Here is a 14,475-nt window from a genome sequence, read left to right on the forward strand (position 1 = left end):
GTCAAATGGTGGTCATGATTATTTTGATTCCCCATGTAGCTGCCTGCAGAAGAAAATAGATATCTTCACTATTGTTCACATAATGATAAAAAAGTTATTATATGAAGCTGTGGTCAAGATGATTCACATGGAGCTGCTGGGTAAAATTACCACCTTCGGCTGAACTCTAAGGACATCTGCTAGTAAAACTATCTCTGGTCTATTCGGTTTATCATGTCAGGCAGCAAACTCCACAAGTTCAGGACTTGCTTCAAAAGAGGATCAGTATTTTAGGCAGTTGGAGGGAGGTGCACTACAAAAAGAAAAAAACTTTCCAGTTATCTTTCACTTGGAATTGCATGGAAGACAAAAATAATTTGTTCTGTTCTTCAGTGTCTGAATTTTACAGAAGTTTTAGATACGTCCTTTATGGAATTAGGCTATAAACGGTGATAATTTAGTTGAAATGACAGATTTATGTTGAAACATAGTAAATGGAGTAAGACATTTTATAAGGTTTCAGCAATCAATAAGCACATGATGAGACTGAGAATCTACTTAAACAATAGTGTTAAGGGCACGGTGAGAGTTGTTTAGCTGAGATTAGTGGAATTAATCGTGTTTTTAAACAAAGAACTGGTGAGGAGTCTGACAGAGAGCTTGTTAAAATTCAAGGTGAGCATTTAATTTGTTTTTGAATAAGTCTTTAAATGCTTTGCTTAACAGCAGGACTCCATACCTTATACCTGGTTCACAACTCAGGAATAACTACTTGCTACTATTAAGTTTTTTTCTTTCACAAAGCTCCATCGTTGATAACTCATTGGGCCAGCATTATTGACATTCCATAACAATTTTTGCTGCATCTTGTTCATGCTATGCAAGATGTTCATCCAACTCTGGGTTTTTCTGTTGCATCTGCAGTCCAACACTCTTTATTGAGAAGCAAGCCTTGCCAAAACCTTGTCTGTACATGAAAAATTGCTTCCATAAAGTCTGAAATAATTACCAGCTGTGTCTTCTGAAATTTGTACAGCCTACTATTCATCATTATTGAAGCTGGACTTTGGATTCTTGTACCTGGTGGGTTTTTTTACTGAACTCATCTATTTTTTCAAGTCTTTAAAACTTTTGCAAGTCACTGGATTCTGTGAATATGATGAAAATCAAATGGCCTTTTTGAAGTGAATTTAATTTATTTGAGTTTGCTGATCAAAAACTACTGGTCTGGATACATACTTGTGACATACAAATTCGTTTAAACTTTTCATATCCTCAAGTTACAGAACACAGTAGGGAACATTCTCTGATTTTCAACAGAAAACTTCTAATATAACATTCTTATTTTTACATATGTATTTAAAGCTATGCAGATTGCCTGTGAAATGAAGCAACTAGCTTGTTTCATTTATGCATATAGTGAGCATTCAATGTTAAATACACGCAATTCTTGTAAACCTTACTAGATTACGAGGTAATCTTAAATGAGTTGGACAAAAAATTTCTCAGCCATTCACATTAGGGTAGCTCCTTGCAGTTTTTGAGTCATGAGATACTCCCCTTATAACATGCACTTCCAGTCTTTTAAGAGCGCATTTGCTCTGAGTCGTTGTACAGTGATTTATAGTCATATATATATATATATATATATATATATATATATATATATATATATATATATATTTATATTTATACCTCTCCCAGAAAATAAGAAAAAAAGAAATGTGGAAATAATCAAAAGCTTTAAGTTAGGAAATATGGAAAATTGATAAGGGAAGCCATAGAGCTCAGGCTGGCAGGGTTTCCAAGAGTGAGAGGATGGGAATGAGAGTGGAAAGGGTCATAAAAGCTGGAACAAAGTGAAGTAGTTTATTGAAACAGATAAGGGACACTGATTATAGGAAGAAAAAACTCCCTGCCGTAGAGAGTGCTTAAGAGCAGAGATTTTACTTGTTGCTGATTCATCTTTAATTTGTAGAAAACAGAAGTCTCTCTAGGTTTGCCACAGTCATTGTAATGCAATTTCTCATATTTGATATAAATTTTAAGCTTAAGAGTCTTTAATTTGATCTAGCCCTCTGTCCACTGCTCAAGAGGGGAGTCACAGGATTCTGAAACAACTCAGATGTGCAGATATGAAAGGCAGCATTGATCCAAAAGTTTCATACAGGCTTGAAAGAAGTTCTCAGGGGAACTGAAAATAGTTGAGAAAATGCTACATGAAGAAAACATCTCATGTTAAAAAGCTTAAACTAATAATTTTGGGAATTGTAATTTTATGCCTTCCATGAATTTACAGGGACAATGATAGGTGGATCACAATCATCATTGTGTAATAAATATGGCAAGTATTCTAAAACAGACACATAGTAACTCATAATTTTAAGGAAATGACACAAATTACATTGAATTTACTTTACTCCTCCTCAGATATTTTTGTAAAGACAATAGGTAAGGAACTGCATGTATTGGCCTCCAATGTGTTTTGGAACCAAGCAATTATGGGTATATAAACTACATCTCAGCTACTAATCAGAGGGATTACCTAAAAACCAGAGGGATTAGCTTATCTCTTAAGTAATTTTGGAGAATTGTAAGACAAGAGCATGTTCATTTTTGTATCCTTTTCCTTATGCCACATTCTTTTACCTTATTTGTCTTAACATCTGCCTTTTCTTTTAAAATCTTGACTAGAAACCAGTAGCTGAATGACATGGGAAGATTTCTCTACCCGAAAGCATCATTTTAAGTGTAGTGGGGAAGACATTGCAGCGTGCTTGAAGTATGGATATAGGCAAAGATCTAACATGAAAAGTTTGTAGCATGGATCTGAATGTCTGAGATAAGTTTGTCTAGTTAAAAATAACCAAAGACATAATTAAAGAGGGATGTTTGCAACAGATGTTTGCGTTTTGGATACCACTGGGGATGATATGAAAATAGGTGGTCCAAGCTTTTTTTAGTTTCAAGTGAAACACTGCTGCCTTTTCAGTCAACCTTTTCCATTTTTCCTCTGGCCTTTTTTTCCCCTGTATATTGAATCAGCTAGATATTTCTGTCTATTCTTTTGAAAAACTGAAAATTCAGATGATTTTATTGAAAAATCATCCTCTCTTCATCCCGCAGAAAGTGATAGTAGCAGAGGTTTGGTTTGATTTGCCTAAAAAGTTTCAAAGATTTCCCACAGACTTGGAATAAAATAATTTTACAATGAAAGCTGCCATAAAAGAAATGTTTTAACCACTTCTGTATTATAAGGATAAAAATTGAAATAATTTTCAGGTATAAGACTAAACCAAGGCAAGGCCTAAAAGCATAGGTGTGTAGAGGACAGAGATGGCTGTAAAACCTTATACTTGTTTCCTGCTGCAAGAGAAATTCCTTTTGTCTTTGATTTTAGTCAGCAGCAGAACTGTAGGAAGGAATCACTACCATAAAATTGGCAAGCTTTTTCTCAGCTGTATGACAAAGAATACAAGGGATGTTCCACACCTGTAATTTTCAGTCATAGGGATTTCACTCATATGATGTTTAATTGTTTTGTCTTCCAGAAAAAAAAGAGTTTTCAAATGTATTTAGTTAAGGCTGCTATGCAGGCTGGTATAGTAAATCCTTCAATTTTTCTGCACCGACCCAGGTCAGTGGTTTGCTCTTTGAAGCTGAGGTTGTCTTCAATGCAAATGTTCAAAAGAACTGTTCATATAGAGATGTCTGTTTTAGAGAAGGCAGGATGCATTCTTACTAGATTTATGTTTTATTGCAACACAGATCTATCCAAAGGTATGTCACCAATTTTCGAGCACAATGGAGAAGTTCTAGCAGATCCTGAAATTCCTTCCAGAGAACTTTTTACCCTCAACACTAACTTTGGTTTGGCATTGATTTAATCTAGACCACAGTTTAAATAAGTTTAAATATTAAAAGGGTGCTGCTGTATCTCTGTATGATGCACTGTTTTAACTAGGTGAATAGGAAAACATTCAGAAAAAACATGACAATTTGTGGCAGGAAAATGTAAGAAATTATCAATGATGGTTTACTTCCCTTTGCTCTGGTGACTAGAAACAGGTATGTGCACGTGTCTAATACTCCATGGGTCTCAGCCTGACAACAAGGTGAGATTAATGAACTCTGGGAATTGTGGTAACAGACAAGTGAATACTGGTCTGTTTTTGCTGATTCTGAAGGGGCTATGGGAAAAAAAAAAAAACCTCTGGCAGAGGAGTGGTAGATACCAAGATACCATCCTGGAGTATCTTATTCCATGACCCTGTGTCATTGTTTGGTATATGAAATGTTTGAACAGCTTTAGATGCAAAAGAAAATATCTAAAAATCACAGTAAATAAACTGTCAGTTACAAGAAGAAGCTGGCTTATTCAGCCTAAAGAAGAGGCTGAGGGGAGACATCACAGCAGCCTCAGCTTCCTCAAGAGGGGAAGTGGAGGGGTAGGCTCTCACTTCTCAGATGCCAGTGATAGAACTTGTGGGAATGGCCTGAGGCTGTGTCAGGGGAGGTTCAGGTTGCACATTAGGGAAAGGTTCTCCACCAGAGGGTAATTGGTCACTGGAAAAGGCTGACCACCAGGACAGTGGTCACAGCACCAAGCCTGACAGAGCTCAGGAAGCATTTGAAAATGCTCTCAGGCACATGGTGTGATTCTTGGGGGTGGTTCTGCGCAGGGTCAGGAATTAACCCTGTTGGCCTCAGGGGCAGGACTCGGGCTCTGAAAATAGTCCTCTGTAACTTTACCAATGTAAGCTGAAAGCAAACAAGTTATGTATATACCACATAATAAGTAAAGATTTGCTTTTTTTTTTGTTAAAGTAACAATTACAAGGCTTTAAAAAATATTGGCAAATGCTATTCGGTCAGCTCTTCAGTGCAAAACTCACACAAACTGAGACCTTGACATCAAACCACTTCCTTTTTATACATCCACAATGCTTCAAACTTTATTTTCTCTCATTTTTCCTTTAGAAATGCCACTGTGTTCTGCAGAATAATTTTTCAAAAAATGAGTTGTTCCAGGAGAACTGATAATGATGAAGTCTACCACTTGTCACTAATTACTTGCAGCATTATTTCGTTGAATCTAAGGGGCATGATGAATGTCATAAAACTGAGCCAGGCAATGCAGTGTCAGGATTTCTACATCTTAATTAAACTATATTTGATCACCATGGAATCTCCCCATCACAAAGCAATTACCAGGCAAGGTGAGACTTCATTATGAGCATTCCTAAAAAAAGTGGAAATGCCAGCTAATGCCATTTCTGTGCTGGAAGATTTTCTTACAGAAGCTGTTTCTTTGCCAAAGATATCTACTCCTGTGCCTCCCTACTCACACTGAACATGGAAGACAGAAATGGAAGTTTATTTACTTGAGATTAGTCAAAACTCCCTCAAAGGGAATGTCCTATTATCAGCTTACAGACATTGGTGGGATTGGATGTGAGGAGCTAAAAATGAAGCTTCAGAAATGTGTAAAGTCAAAGGTAAAGAGAAAAGGAGCACAAACACCAAATCTGGTGGCTTTAGAACAGCTTAAGGCTGATGCATTTCTGAATCTATTTAATACAAAATATGCCATCAGTCCCAGAAACAGATGCTAGGATCTAAGGATGAAGACCAGTTGCCAAAATCTGGAATCAGATACATCCAAATGATTGACTTGGTACACATATTTTTGTACTGAAGGTGGCTATTGATTGGATAGTCTAGAGAGACCATATATTTTTTGGCTCTTGATAACTGTGTATGAATGCTTTTTACCTTTTTGAAAAATACTTTAGCTGAGTACAGCCTAAATTTTGTCAAACAGAAGCTACAGTTGTAACTGGAAGTAATAAAAAAAACCCCAAACCCAGTTTAGCAGTCCATTCTTGTTTTAAATTTTAGGAATCCAGCATCTTCCCTATGTTCTCTCTACAGGAGTACAGTCTCATTACAGTTTCTGTACTGAAAAACACTAAACTCATGCAATAAAGATTAGTAACAATAGTATAAACTCATTGCAAAAGTCATATATAGTAGCTTTGTATGCTCATAAAATTGTTCTGAAGCAAATCTCTTTTCACTCTGACAGCATAATATTTTGTGAAGTGGTATGTGGTCCCTGGTGTGTAGCACTGATGTCTCATTGAGTGTGACTCTAGGGACTGGGAATTTAGATTTACCTTTGTAATGGCTCAGAGCTCTGGGAAAATAAAAACATTTTTCTCAGATTCATAGTAGTATTTTGCATACTACTTATATATACAGATTCTAAAGTTGTGAAGATGTCACTGCTGTGCAGGTGTCAAATTCAGTTTTTCAGTGCTAAGCAATGATAAGTTTAAATTGAGCCATCACAATTTAGTAGACCAAATTTAGTTAAAGAAAAGGCAGCTGCAAGAAACCTTTGGAAGCAGAATAGTTTTTCTCATAAGTCAGTCAGTCACTTGGATATCTAAATCCTGCAACCCTTACTCAGGTCATTGATGAAGGTGGTGTGGGCTATTAAGACAGCATTGGCTACCAAGATATTGGCTGAGAAAACAACCTCTGGAAAACTGCCTCACACGTTCCATGGTCCACATATGGCAGGTGGCTCCTTTCCCTTCTCCTAAGCTGTTGGGAGGCCAGCTCTAAACTCTGAGAGGCAATGTTTGGCCAGCCTCCATCCCTGTCTGCACTTCTGCATCCCCTGATCTCAGAGCCTATTTTGCTTGCTTGAACAACCCAAGCCTTCCATAAAGAAGACAGTCAGTTATCTAGAAAACTCCTTTTTATAAATCCACTCTCTTTCTCACCTTCATGATCTTGACATTTTTGGTTGTTCTGGACTAGAGATGAATTGATTGAACAAATGAAGTTCTGTCTTTCCTACATGAGCTGTGGGGTCAGTCTGCACACCACCAATGTGGCGATTGCAAGTGTGGTCTTGATAGCAAAGCTCCTTAATAGGCCTGTGGCTTATACTGAAAGATTGACCCATTACCCATTTTCCAGCACAGCTAAAAGTCGCTCCTAACAGCATTACTCAGGAAGGCAGAAAGACTTTTTTTACTGCTGCAAATCATGTCCATTTGGGGTTTTGTCAGCGTAGTGGTATCAGTAGGCCAGCTAGTCAAGCTGTGCAGTGTTGTCCTGGGCAGTCATGTACAATCCCTAGTTTAGGGTGTCATAATTCTCTACTCTTAAAAAGATGGAGTTAATATACCCTTGTGAACCTGGGCACGTTTTAAATGTTTTTACTGCCTTTTTTTATAGCCTCTCATGGATTTTTTCAGAAATAAAACATTTGTCCAGGCTGAATAGTCAGGACACAGGACCAATTTTCCTGGGTTCAAATTTGACAAATTATCTTTGTTGCAGATTTGCAATTGTACGGAGAGAGGATGCCCTGGCCATTTATCATTAAATGTCAAGATGAAATTCTCACATCTGAGTTATGACAATCCTGTATTTGGCTATAAATTTCAGGAGACTCACAAAGCATGACAAAAAATGGACAACACAAAAATGGACATGGCAGAAAAGGGACACAGCAGAATGGGACAAAAAGAACAAATTAAAAAGAACAAGTGCTTAATGACATACTCTTCCAGCTGGTGGCCTTTCTCAGGGCATGTTGACAGCAGAAGGAAGTCCCAAACCTGACCAGGTGTTTAGTGACTGGTCATTAAGTGGGATGAAATTTAGTGATGTACAATCCAAGTGTGGCTGCAAGACAGGTGTCCCTTGAATCTTAAGATGCACAGGGCAATACAAATGGGATTATTGTATAAACTGCATATCCCAGTGTCAAGAAATACTTAGAAATACCTTTTTAGTTTTAAAAATCTTACAGGTTTGTCCCAAGAATCTGCTCAAATCTTGATGCTCATTTCAAAGAATCATGGAAATAATTTTACAAGACTTTTCCAATATTTATTTTCCCATGCTATTTTTGGAACAATAAGTCTTATGATCATCCACAGTGCATATCAACTCTCATTCTGACATTTGTTCCATCTGTCACTGAACACAGTTTACTTTTCATAAGGTCTGAATTAGCAGAAGGATTTCTTTTCACTTCACCATCTTACACTTTTCATCTGGTTGCACAAATTAGCACAAATTATGTTTTTGAAGTGTCTTTCTTTGGGTAACTTGCCTTATCTCACAAGTCTGTAATGCTATGCCTCATTTGCCCCATGGTACAAACAGCTCAGCTCCCTTCACAGAAGTCTGGGTGTGGTGCCTGACCATCAGCACCTGCTGAAGGAGAGAACCCTGCAGCACCTGTGGGCTCTGAAGCAAGGTGAAACCACAAGTGTAGCAATAAACATATGCACTGCTGTGATGCTATAGCGGGGAGGAGGCAAAAACAAGAGGTGTCTTTTACAGGCTCAGTGTGCCCAATATCAGGCCTCCAGAAAATGTGGACTGATTCTCAGGTGAGCTCTGGTGTTGAAACTTCTGCTTAGCATGTGATTTAGTGTTTTCTCATTAAGCATGTATCCTTATTCTATGCACAGCTAGATCTTATTTTGGGGTTCGGTCCTGAACCACAGCAGAGGGTCTTAGAGATCATAATAAATAATAGTACATGCAAGTGTAAATAACAGCTCTTAAAAATTTAGTTTTTTTTAAAAAATGAGATAGCCAATTAAAATGTATCTCTGTATTTCTGGGTGTCCAGGTGAAAAAGACTGATATATGCCCTCTTGTCTGTCACCCTCACCCACACCTAACTTCATCCAAACTTGTAGTGACAGGCAATAGATTTTAAATGTACTTCCTTAATTTGCATTAAAATTACAATAAAAAGAATTATTTTATGCTCTTCAGTACAGAAGTCTGGTATTGTGCAATTTTTGTCTTTTTATGTGCAAGGAGAAATACATTTCACAAAGTAACGTGAGATTCTATGAGATCTGCTTTCTCAGGCTGTATTCCAACCCCAGCCATCAAGGATCAAATGATTCGAACAGATAAGAAGTCAATTATTTTTGGTTAACTACATTTTTTCAGGACCCAAAATTTGCTTCAACTGGATCACCATAACCATTGTGATCACAACTTCTTAATTGGTATAAATAATCAACTGTATTCTATTCTATTTTAATATCATCAAGGGAGCACCTAAATGCTAATGATACAGTAACTTTCAAAATATTTAGTACATATGGGTAGTCTATATATGTTCTACTTATAAATTGACTTATTAGGTGTGATTCATCTAATGAATCAAATATGTGCAAATGCATCTGCATTTGTGATGGATGTGTCTAATCTAATGGACCCCTTAGACTATACTCAATGGAAACACAGTAAATGGGTATGATTCATCTCATTTTATACAGATGTCCACAGTAAATCACATTAATTGTGCCAGACATTGATTTTCTCCTCCTTAGCTTTCAAAGGTTAGCAGAAGGATGACAACACCTTCTTGCCCATTTCACCACAAATCTAATATAGGATGTTAAATTACATGTTGGTGAGGTGTGAAATAACAAATGGTAGTTTGATTCAAAATAGAGTGCAGCTTTCCTAGGAGCAAACAATTATTTCCCAGTGTTACTGACTTTGACTAGTAGTTTGAATGGACCTGTAAATGTAAATAGGATCATTCATGCAATATAGCATGAATTGACTTATGGCTTTCTCACAAAATATTGTTCAACTGCAGTTGAGAATAAGCTACATAATTGAACTCATTATTGTTGGTTTACTCACCCTTTTTATTGGGGATGGCACCCTGGTTTAAGTCTTTTGTATAATGGAGGTCACAAGCTAAGGATGGCTTTCCCATACACCCAGGGGAGTCTTAGGTATTGAAACAAAAATTCAGGTCTTCTTGGAAGAAATTAAGTGTTTGAATAGTACTCAAACATGAAATAGAAAAGACAGATTCCCTTTCTCAATCACCTGAGCTCATTCCAACAAATCTTGAAGACTGGAATTGTACAGGGGTTTTCCACTGACTTACTGGGTGCTTATCACCGAACTACTCATTATTGTTGGTTTCAGCTTGCATTCACAGTGAATTTCATTACTATTTGTTTCTTTTCCAAGAAACAGATGGTATTTTTCAACACAAAATAATTACTTAAATTTTGGAACCTGTTCTGGTAAAACAGAGCAGTTCCCCAAGCTACAGGAGATTTTCACTTTATAGTAGTTTTGAGCTGAGTCATTGAAAATGCTCAATATTTTGAAATGTTTTCATTTGTGTTAATTTTTTGGGAAAAAAGGGTGATAACTTGCAGGGACCCCACATGAAGGATCCTTCACTGCAAAAGATGAGTGCTCAGAAACTTGTAATAGCAATCTCCCTTATGATTCATTAACTGGGGGCTAAACTCATGACATCTGAATCTGTAAAGGATTTCTAAAAATACATTGTGCTGCTTTTCTTTTTATGTAGATGAGACCCTGAAAAGTGGCTAGTTGTCTTACTAAAGGTGAATGAAATGTGCTTCCACAGTCATTTATTTAAAAAAAACCTTGTATTTCAGAATTCACTAATGAAACACTGGAATTTAGAAAAAGGATTGCTAGGACATTTATTTTTATGCTTTGTGCAGAAGGCAGTTAGGCAAATACACAAAACTATTCTATGACATAAAAATACAGTGAAAAGGGGGAGCTCCTGCTAGAATAGAAAAATCATCTGAATTTTCCCCAACATGTTCTATCAGAGACCTTGTTAAAGTGATCCAGAGGGCCAAAAGGCGCAGTAAATACGTCTGAAGAGTCAGTGCTGCTACAGCTTGGCACCCATGTTAGTCTAGTTGTCTCTGCTTGTGGTACTTGCCAAAGTAAAGGCAAGCTCTGGTGAATATGGTGATCCCAAGGAAATGCAAGCAAATGCCAAGCAGTATGTACATTAAAAACATCTGATTACAGCTCAGCAATTAATTTCTTTCTCTCCCTGAAATGAATGGAAAAACTGCAAGACTAAATGTTTCACTGATATTGCTGACAATTTATCAGTGTTAGGCCTCGAAGTTGAAAACCTTGCAGATTTCTTGTATGAGATGTTACTGAAAAAAAGTAAAATAATTTCCCTTTCTGCTTACACAGCTCTATTATGTCTCTCTTTATTAGTTAAGTTGCTATCTTACCTCCACACAAATTAGAAGGTACAGAGAACAGAGCTCACAAAAGCCAGACCTTGCTCTCCTCTCAATTTGCTTTGTCACTAATACTGAATTTTTAGACTATGTATATATATATATATATATATATATAAACTTTAGAGAAAATGGCTGATGTCCCAAGGAAGCAATTGTTCTCTCTCCAGCTAAAAGCAGGGATTTAATGGGATTTTTTGGTATGATTTTATCCTAATTAATTTAAATAGAGCAGATTATTGCAACTATTCAAGCTACTTTTGTTCTCTTTTGCTTCTGGCTTAATGGATGGCAGCAGTCAAAAATACCACTAATAAAAAAAATGGAAAAAACCCCATCATCAGTTTTAAATGAGCACATTTGTTATTAATTATTTTCTCTCTGTATTTTCCCTCTTCCTTAGTGAAAATGCTTTCAAGAACACCATGCTCTGATTCTTCTAATACTGAAGAAATACATCTTCTACTTTGTTTTATGTGCTCCCTCCTATTACCCACATTTTGTGAGTTAGCTGATATACCTCGCCATAAGTCAATTCATGCTATATTGCATGAATGGTCCTTTGCTATGATTTCTGAATCACAGAAATGGAGAGGAAGAAAAATTCTTTTTAGCTGAAGCTGAAAAGGAGATGGATGAGAAAAATGGCAAGGCACTTCTTGCTGCTCTCTTTCCAGAGCCCAGAGAAAGATGCCAGAATCCAGGTCCTTCCCAGCCAAGAGCTGGCACTGCTGCCCACTGCCATATTCCCAGCCCAAAACCACTTCACCACCCCTCTGTGACTGGAGGAATTACTGGTAAGGATGCTTGGAACATCTAATATTGCTGGTCTCGTGTTCCTTTCTCAACAGCACATGTGCATGGCTTTTCACTTCTTGCCAATGGGTTTTTTTTCAAAGTTATCTTTTTCTGAGGTGTTGGTACATGAAGGAATTGGGAAATCCAGGCTCACAGGCATGGCTTCTATTTTGACCCTAAATCTGAAGTCACACAAATGGCTTAAAATCTTGTGAGGTGCATCTTTGCTCAAATTTCATCTTTATCCAGCTCATTTGCTGAACTGAGGGGTGCAGGTTTAAGTGTCCTAGTTGTTCTCTCTTAGCTGAGGCTGCAAAGCTGGCCAAAGCCCCTCCACATCTCAAACCATGCAAGCAACAAAGAAGTGCATCATATCACAAAGTCAAGATTAAGTTTCATTGTTTTCAAGGAGTGATTTGCAGAATAGTGAGAGAAATAGCTCTGGTGTTCTCCTTTTCTCTGCAAGATACCAGAAGAGTGTCCTGCCAAAATATTCAAACATATCCCTAAATCCAGACCAATTGGCAGAAGTTGAATAGGCAGAAGCGAGTGCATAAGTATCTTATAGAATCAGAGCTGCAAGTACAGTATATTTAGAGTAGAGAAAAAGGAAGAAATTAAAACTTTTCTATTGAAGATCATATTAGAAATTCTTTTACTAAGGCTTTTACTATATTTTACTTTTCAGTCCAAATGACCTAAACAAGTGTGTTTTTTATCCTCCTTTTATCCTCCTTTTTGTCCTCCTGCTACATAGTAAACACTGTACAAAAAGGGCATATTGATAAGTTTGAAGTTTAAGCTGAGACTGAACCTATTAGCCCTAATAGTTCACATGGTTCTCTTGTTACTTTCAGAGGCATTTCTTTTCAATTTTTATTGCAAGACACTTAATTAAGGAATATGTTTTGTTATCTCACATCAAATCAGTCAGAGAGAAAAATTTATTATTTTTTATTTAGCACCAGGAACAGGCTTGGGTCATTGTTAGCAATGTGGTAAAGATTTAGCAGTAAGAATTCATTCTGCATAAGGACAAAACTGGAGCTTCTTTTAGTATCAGGAATCTTCTCTAGTGTACCTACAGGTCTTGGTGATTAATACCAATAACTTAATGGTTATATGATTTGTCATTGCTATTGGATCAACACTACATTGCACATTTGTAGCTGAATTACTGGGCAGTAAACACACTTCTAGCTTTACATAAAACACTTAGCTGTGTGGGAAGTTCCCCCACAAATATGCACGTGGTGTTGCACGGTGTTGCATGCACAAATAAACAGGAAATTGCCTCATTACTGAGATTCATGTTGATTTGGATGGTGCTATTCTCTTTTAAAGAGCCACTCAGATGGTGAATTTCTTCCAACACAAGAGGAAGCTGACAGAGAATCTAAGGAACAGGAGGCACCACTGCTCTTCAGCATCTTTTCTACCTTTGTAGGTATCTTTAAATTGACTGTACTCTGTGAATTCACCTCCAGATGGTACTGGCATTTGGACAGAAGGTTTGGGGCCCAGTAGGGCAAGTCACATAGTTGCATGCCTACACTGATTTCTGTGAAACTATCTACATGCTTAAAATGCAAGAAGTCAGTTAAGTGCTTTTTCTGGATAGGGAATGGGGCATGTATCATGCCATTACCAGCTCATAAGCTATCCAGTTTCACTCAGGCATCCAGTTTGCTCATGCATGCAGTGTTTTAGACTGGATGATGGGATTAAATAGCCATCACAATGTATATAGCAGGTGATAAAATATTAAATGCCAAAGTTTTGACATTAAATTTTCTGGAAGAAATTTCTGGCCCACAGTGCCCTGGAGTACAGTCAGGGCTGGCTTCCTGCTGGTTTGGAAACTTTCAGCTATAATACTCTGATTTAATGACTGAATATTTGCACCCTCAACCTATTGGTGTAAGTTCAAATACTATAAAAGCTTGAAATGCTGAACTGGAGGGTAGTTGCAGCATAATGTTAACAACCCTGATCAGAAATGCTGCATTTTAAGCAAGTGTTTTGTGCAAAATCAATAATAAAAAAAAATTATCTGAAGGTATGGGCACATGCCCTATCTGTATGCCTTATCTACTATGCACCAGAGTACAAGTAGGCATCTTGAAAGAAACTTTTTAAAATTATAGTTTTTGGCCAGCTTCATTATGATGAAATAGTGGCAAAAGAGCACAGAAAATACATATTAGCATCAGAGAATGGATGCTGTTCCAGTTTTATTTCAACACTGTTTTGCCTTTTCATAGCCTTCTAGCTTTCCTCTAGACCCACTATGGCATTCTTCCTTCAAATCCAGATTTTCTCCATCAATACTACAACTGAGAGGCATACAATTTCACCTACTTTTCAGCTTTTAGAACTATTTAAAATCCAATTGAATTGCAATATCTTCCTTCCTCCTCCTGTGCCGGTTTTATTTTCCAATTAATTGCTTATTCTAGTTGCCTGTGAAAGAACTAAATCCAGATAAGATGCTCCAAAACATTAAAGAGTTATAGCCATCATATTTCTTTATGGACTTCCATTGACACAGGAAATTTAGTAACTGGTAAATTAAAAGTTTTAATATTTA

The sequence above is a fragment of the Motacilla alba genome, chromosome 3 (genome assembly GCF_015832195.1).
Source record: "Motacilla alba alba isolate MOTALB_02 chromosome 3, Motacilla_alba_V1.0_pri, whole genome shotgun sequence".
Lineage (NCBI taxonomy): Eukaryota > Metazoa > Chordata > Aves > Passeriformes > Motacillidae > Motacilla > Motacilla alba.